We start from the raw sequence: 7,336 nt of genomic DNA, 5'->3' as shown, positions 1-7,336 counted from the left end.
CGCCTGCTCACACTGTCTCTCTCTCTCCTAGAAATAAATAAAACATTAAAAAAAAATTTTTTTTTAAAAAAAAAGAATCTGACTCTGGGTTTCAGTTCAGGTCATGATCTCACTGCTCGTGAACTTGAGCCTTGCGTCTGTCTGGCTCTGCACTGACTGTGCAGAGCCTGCTTGAGATTCTCTCTCTTTTCCCCTCTCTGCCCCTAACCTGCTCTCTCTCTCTCTCTCTCAAAATAAATATAAGTAAGCTTAAAAAAAAAAAAAAAAAAAAGGAAGGTGTGGCTCAGTGAAGCCTGCAAATGGGAAGTGGAAAGCAGGGTAGGGGGGTCAGGGAGGCAGAGAGCTGGCCGTGCCCTGCACTTAAGGAATTGCTGGGGACATGCAGAGACCTGGGGACCCAGCACTCACGCGTACTAGAACTGATCATGGCCCTGTGTCTCCAGCTCCCGCAGGCCGCTCAGGGCGCTTCACAAGTGCTGACTCACTGAAGGTGTGCGGCATCACATAAAGTTGCTGCGAAAAGCTCTCCCTTTTGCAGATGAGGCCAGAGGAGCGCCCGGAGACGCACCCAGAGCGACAGCAAGGCGGGGATGTCAGCCCAGTCTCAGACACCCACGCACAGGGGTGGGAGGGAAGGATGGAATCTCGGTTGCATACGGCTATAAATCTTGTGTTGTTCGCTCCTAATAATGCGGGGGGGGGGGGCATAGACTCTCCAGTACATAAAACTCACAGATAATCCCCGAATCTAGGAAGTGCCAAGGACTCTCATGGTAGACCTCTCCGGGCCCTGGAGTTCACAGACACTAAAAACGGGGCCAAGAGGGAGCATGGGAAAAGAAGTGAATGGTTTGAATCCAATTCCTAGTCCCCAACCCCAAGATTTGGATTCTAGGCTGCACCTGGGAATCTGTATTCTAATTTTTTTTTTTACATTTATTTATTTTTGAGAGACAGAGGCAGAGCATAAGTCGGGGAGGGGCAGAGAGAGAGGGAGACACAGAATCTGAAGCAGGCTCCAGGCTCTGAGCTGTCAGCACAGAGCCCCATGCAGTGCTCATACCCACGACCAGTTAGATCATGACCTGAGCCGAAGTCAGACGCTTCACCACCTGAGTCACCCAGGTGCCTCAGGAATCAGTATTCTAAATTTTCCTCATGGTTCTGATGCTCTAAGACTTGGGGGACAGTGGTGGGAATGGCCCGTGAACTGGAAAATCAAGCCTCCCATAAGCCAGTGGCCTCGGTTGCACAGAGAAGTAGAAAGAGCCCCCACTGGGAGCCAGGGCTCTGAATTCCAGTTTTGACTTTGCTTGTACTCTGGGGACAGTCACTGGCATCCAGACCCTTCAGTTTTCTTATCTGTGAAATAGAAAAATGGGCCAAAATAATCCCCAAACTGTTCCTGTGATGAATTTATCTGATTCCATGACAGTCGAATTTCTTATTCAGTAAGGGTAAGAGTATTTTTAAAGGAATGGGGATCAATTCCCCAAAGGGGAGTTGCCATAGTTTTAGTATCTCTTCCTAACTCTGCTTAGGAATTTTGGCAAGACCTTCCAACCAGCTCTTGCATCTTCCTTCCTTCCCATCACAGGGACCCTTAACGCCGGTGACGCATGGGCCTTCCACTTCTTTTCCGACTCTCAGAAATTTCCCCTCTGACTCTTGCTCTTTCTTTCCCAGAAACCCCAGAAAATGGCAGTTTTCAATCCTGGCTGTGTATAGGATCACCTGGGAAGCCCTTATGACTTATTGACACCAGGCCTTCCCCCCAGACAACTGAATCAAAATTTGGGGGGGGTGTGTGGCCTAGGCATCTGCATTTGTGAAGCTCCCCAGTTGATTGCAATGCATGAGAACGTTGGAGGCAGCTCCCCGGAGCTGGTGTGAAAGCAGGGGTGATGGGTCTCAAGGTTCCTCTTTACTCAAGTAAGAGAGCGGAAGTGTAGGGTGGAATTTACAGTATTGCCAAGTCTTCTCTGCCTAGACCCACACATCGGTATTGTAGATACGCTACATCGATGTCCACAGCATCGAATACACCGTGGAAGGGAAATGAAAACACCAGAAAACACCAGGCTACCTGGCACCACCATACGCCCGCCAGTGGGCCTGAGTCAAGTGTCCCAAGTCCAGTCTTCCCGTTTGCAGAGTGAGCCCAGCTTTTCCCTCTTGACCTTACAGCATTATTAGGTGAATCACATGATGCAATGCATGTGAATTGGCTTTGTACATGATAAAGCACTACACAAGTTGAAAGGATTTTAGGCACCTCGCATGTTGAAGGAGTTCACATATTCAACGAAAATATGTCGGCTCTTTCCCAATGAATGCATGGATTCAGTGCAACATCAATACCAATCAAAATGGCAGCAGCCTTCTTTATAGAAATCCGCAAACTGATTCTAAAATTTGCATGGAAATGCCAAGGACCTTGAATTGTCAAAATAGTTTTGAAAAAGAAGTACAGCCTTGGAGGACTCACATTCCCTGGTTTTGAAGCAACAGCAATCAAGATAGTGTCTCAGTGCAAAGGTAGGCGAGTAGTTCAGTGAAATGAAATCCCAAGATATATCTGCATATATGTGGCCAGGTGATTTTCTATGAAACTGACAACACAGTTTGATGGAGAAAGGATGATTTTTTAACATGATATTGGAACAACCAGATAGCCATAGTTGAGATATGTATATGTATATACCTAAGTCTCCTAGGAAAGAAGAAATAAATTATAAAACTATGGCATCTCCATAGAATGGAATACTATTCAGAAAGAAAAGAGGCATGAACTAGAGCCATATATGTTAGCGTGGATGCACCACTAAAATATACTAAGCGAAAGAAGCCAGACACAAAGGCTCCGTATTATTTGATTTCGCATATGTGAAATTTTACAAAAAACCAAAACTATAATGATAGAAAGCAGATCAGACAGAAACCTGCGAGGGGTCAGGGGGTGGGAGGCAGGGATTAAATATAGAGGGGCTTAAGGGAACTTTGGGGAGATGGAAATTTTCTATATCATGATCGCAATAATGGTACACAGCTGTAAACATTGGTCAAAACTCACTGAATTGTAATTAAACATGGTGAGCTTCACTGTATGCAGATTATCTTTCAAAAAAGCTGGCAAAAAATTATCGGAGTCTTTTGCTTGTCAGGTACTGTGCTGGGCACATCAGGATGAATCAGACACGACCCCTCCCTGCAAGCACTCGCAAATAAGCGCAACACATCACTGAAAGTGCTGTGGTAGAGACTGCACGCAGAATAGAATGAGGTTGATTCTCACCACAGGAGGGAGAGCAGGCTAGGTGGTATTTGAGCCAACTCTTAAAAGATAGGTAGCTATTTGCCAAGTAACAAAGGAGAGCAAAGCAATTCTAAGCAGCAAGAGCCAAAGAACAAAACCTCGCAAGCTGGAAATAGCTAGACACATTCCAGGAAAGGCGAGTGGTTGGTCAAAACCTAATTTTCCAGGAACAGCGTGTCCGGAGATGAAAATGTTGAAGAGTCTCCTACCACATGTTCAGGCACTCAAGTTTCATCCTATAAACAAAGAGAAACTACTGAATAGTTTTGAGCTGTAATGAGCAGGTTCAGTGTGGCGTTTTATAAATATTACTCTGGAAGACAGATTGAAGGGTGGTAGCAGGTAGATTGAAGGCTAAGAAGCCAATTAAAAGACTATTGCCGTCACTCAGATAAACAGTGAGTTTTGTTCTGCAGAGTAACGTCAGGGCAAGAGTCATGAGAGATATTAAGGGAGCATAGCCGGATGTGTTTGGGGGTGCTGCATAAAAGAATGATGGAGAGTCAAACAGTACTCCTTGGATTCTAGCTTGAGTGACTGGGTGGCTGGTGGTGGCATTTTTCAAGATGGCAGATGCGAGGAAGAGCAAGTGTGGATGGGAAAGATGAGTTCATGGGTTGGTGCTTGGTTAACTTTTGTACAGTCCATTCTAGAAGAGTGTCTACAAGGAACCTGAATACCCAAGAGTAAAATTCAAAGAGATCTAGCCTAGATGTATGTATACCACAAGTGGCCGTGTGGTAGTAAAATTGACGGGAGAAGAACGGAGAGGTCAGAGGTTTAGGGGATCTTGGTGAGCACAGCACACAGACAGACTGATGGGGTAGGGGTGGTAGCAGATGGGAGTCAAGAGTAAGGTACTCAGAGGGAAGGGTTTCAGAGGGAAGAGAGTTCTGGGTGATGCCAACATCCAAGCTATGGAAACCCGAAGTGAAGGAGCGGGAAGATCATTGGTGCCCAGGCTACGGTGTTGTGTAAGTCTTTCCATGAGTGTTAAAGTTCCCAGGATGCTGTGGGAGAAAGGAGTGCCATGGGGGAGGCATCAAAGTCCTCAGTGAATGAGGGTAGGGAGTATAGGGCCAGAGGCTGTCAGCCATATGTGTGGTGGGCTGGGCTTCAAGGTTTGTGCCTGAGGAAGAGGGAGCTGCTGCCCACTGAGGGCTCTAAGATGAAAGAAAGTGGGGTGTCCATTTCAGAGAGAGGGTAGGGGATATTCTTGGGCTTCAGCCAGGTTTCCTGTAACGCTAGGAGGTGGAAGAGGTTGGAAATGAAGGTACAACGGATTTGGATGATAGCAGAGCACGGGTTAGGAGGGGGTAGCTGCCGGGAAATCGGGGGAAAGGCAGCACTGCATTGTCTGGGCAGAAGAGAAAACTTTGAGCCTCCCTCCTGGGCTGGTGGCAAGATGGCGGCTGTGGGAGGCGAGGGCCGGGTTTGTCGGCCTCACAGTTCTGGGCAGCTAACTGTGGAGACCTTCGGGGGTCTTAGACCCAAACAATATATGTAAAATTTAGTAATGGGAACCTCACTACAATGGAGGTTGGAGGCTTCTGGAAGGAAGGGAGCTCATGACCTACCCCTTGAAGTCTATTGCAGACCAGATAGGAGGAGCCAGACTTGACCTTGCGTGTGGATACCACCTACTAATCCTGCAGAAGGAAGAGACCTTTCCTCATCGCCAGACAGCTGACCGGCCAGTGAAAAGCCACCATTCTTGGAACCCCAAGTTTACTCCTATAGACTTTTCATTTATGACAGGCTTCCTCAATTACCCCCCCCTTTCGCCTTAAAAAAAGGGGGGGATGCATGTCTCCTTCATTCTCCCAATGTGCCTATAGTTTTGCCACAGCTTGTTTGTCCCAGAATACAATTCTCTTTCATCCCCGGATGAACCCATCTTTTACTGGTAAAATAACTCGCCGTTTCTATTTTTAGGGTTAACAAATGTGATGGGGAGTTTTGTTGATGCGCCGAGATCATGCTGGGAAGAGACTCCTGCCCCGGAGAATTGTAAGGATGCTGGAACATTTACCACTTGCTGGAAATACTTGCTGATGGTTAATTAAAGGACAAAGACTCAGTAAAGGGTGAAGATTAGGCCGATGGGTCCCTCAATAGGTATTTGTTTAACTGGATTGGAATAAAGAGCGGAGCTCATGTGTTCCTTGTGGAATAAGAGGACCTCAGAGCTGGAAAGGCCTAGAAGAGACACATATTGTGGAAACATCTAGTGTATCTGTTGCGCGTGCGTCTTGTGTGTGAGAGCGCCGCCGCGCTCATTTTAGTGACCTTCACGCGTGTGCGGTCCCCTGCTCCTGACTGCCCCCCAGCGCTGCCCCCCGGGGTGGCCCTTCAGCTAGCTCAGACTCCGGTTCCTTCCGCAGGCTCTTTCCCTCCAGCTCTAGCTCTTTCCATCTCCCTGCACGAGCTCTTCTCTTTTCTTGGCAGGAAGCTTCCCCGTGTCTGCCTGGCCACTCCACTCATCCTGCAGGTTCTTTCCGGCTCCCAGGCGTGCTTCGGGGCCCCTGCAGCTCGTGCTCACCCTACTCTCTCATCAGAGCCATAGTCATGTCACAAGAGAGTTGCTTGCTGCGATATTGTGATTTGTAAGAAATGCATGTTTGGTCATTCAGACGACTAGCCTAGACTTCTCATATGTGCTTGGTCTTTGTCCACAGTTCCTGGCCCACAGCTCCCAAGGCTCTTGGTCTCTGTCTATTCTGTGTCTTTGCACCCAGCTCTTCTGAGCCTCCGGGTCTCAGGAATTGATTCAATGCACGGATTTTGAAGCCAGATACACCCTGGACTCAACTTCCAGGACTGCCACTGGTCAGCTACTAGCCCCTGTCCTTGGGCAAGTTACTTAGCCTCTTGAAGCCTCAGTCTCTATTTATGACATGGAGGTGATGAGGGCAGTGGTGTGTGAAGGTGGAGAGTAAGCAGTAATGTTCGGAAATGCCAACGAGACCATGGATACCAAAACCATTGCGGGTTTAAAAAAAAATAGATTCAGAGATTCTCTTACCTCCTAGATCTATTCAAATCCTGATGAACAGATTCCCACCACTTTAAAAACCAGAATGTCAAATTATTAGCTCACGCTAAGAATGCCAAGCAGACCAGACACCATGTTACCTCACCACCACCCCCCCCCCCCCCGGGGACAGTGCCAGGGACATACTGAGAAATTCTCATTACCCACCTCACATTTCTTAGACTCTGTTATGACTAGTATGCCTGTCTTCGCCATGTCATCTTAGCTTCTTTTCACAGCATGTCACGTTTCCAAGTGAATTCACGCTGAGCTATGATAGCAAAAGTCTCCTTATTTTAAACCTTCAGTCAAAGAGGGCGACCCTTCCCTGAACTTCGAGTCCAAGATCTTGGGCTCCGTCTCCCTTTGAGAACCGAACACCCCCCCCTCCACCCCCCTCCACCCCGCTCCAGTCCATTAATGACACTGTTTATCCTCAAAGGAAAGAAAAGCAGGTTTTTATTTATGGGCCAGATGATGTACCACATAGGGTTGCAAAGAATTCCCCACTGGAAGTCTCAGCAGCCGTGAGCCAAGTGCGTTAGTCAAAGACACTATTGATACGAGGGAACAGAACTGAGTGTCCTCAGCTGCCCTGAGAATGTCTTTCCTGAGGTATTTGTCTGGGAGGAGGTCTGATATTTCTGACATTTGCTAGGGAGCCTATGGGACTGTCGTCTTAAGCAAGGAAGCAGCTGGGAGCTCTCTCCCACAATCAGCCCTGAAATGTTGTGAAATTCCGTTGTTTTCCACAGCGAGTGCAGGGGCCCCGAGAGACGTGACAGCGGGTCTTTACAGAATGCTTAAGTCACACCTGGTTCCGGGACCCAAGCGCTGGCCAAGCGCGCTCTGTTCTGTCTTCCCCCCTCCCGCGTCTCTCTCTCTTCTACCCTTCCTCCAGCTTCCCTTGTGCGTGTCTACCTCCACAGACTTTAATAAAACCTATAATGAAGGTTAAATATGTTTAGGATAAAATGTACTTTTGT

General features: G+C 47.7%; 1 long non-coding RNA gene across 1 annotated transcript in view; it reads left to right on the top strand.

Annotated features, from left to right (window-relative positions):
• The window catches only part of LOC120247496, a 7,325-nt gene extending 2,111 nt beyond the window's left edge, over positions 1-5,214 (top strand). The window contains exon 2 of the long non-coding RNA XR_005532328.1: positions 4,903-5,214. This is a non-coding gene — a long non-coding RNA (uncharacterized LOC120247496). The remainder of the gene's footprint in view (positions 1-4,902) is intronic.
• Positions 5,215-7,336: the final 2,122 nt, after the last annotated feature.

This window comes from Hyaena hyaena, unplaced genomic scaffold (assembly GCF_003009895.1).
Source record: "Hyaena hyaena isolate Hyena2069 unplaced genomic scaffold, ASM300989v1 scaffold_11, whole genome shotgun sequence".
In the NCBI taxonomy this organism is placed as follows: domain Eukaryota; kingdom Metazoa; phylum Chordata; class Mammalia; order Carnivora; family Hyaenidae; genus Hyaena; species Hyaena hyaena.
This window is presented reverse-complemented; position numbering and strand designations above follow the sequence as displayed.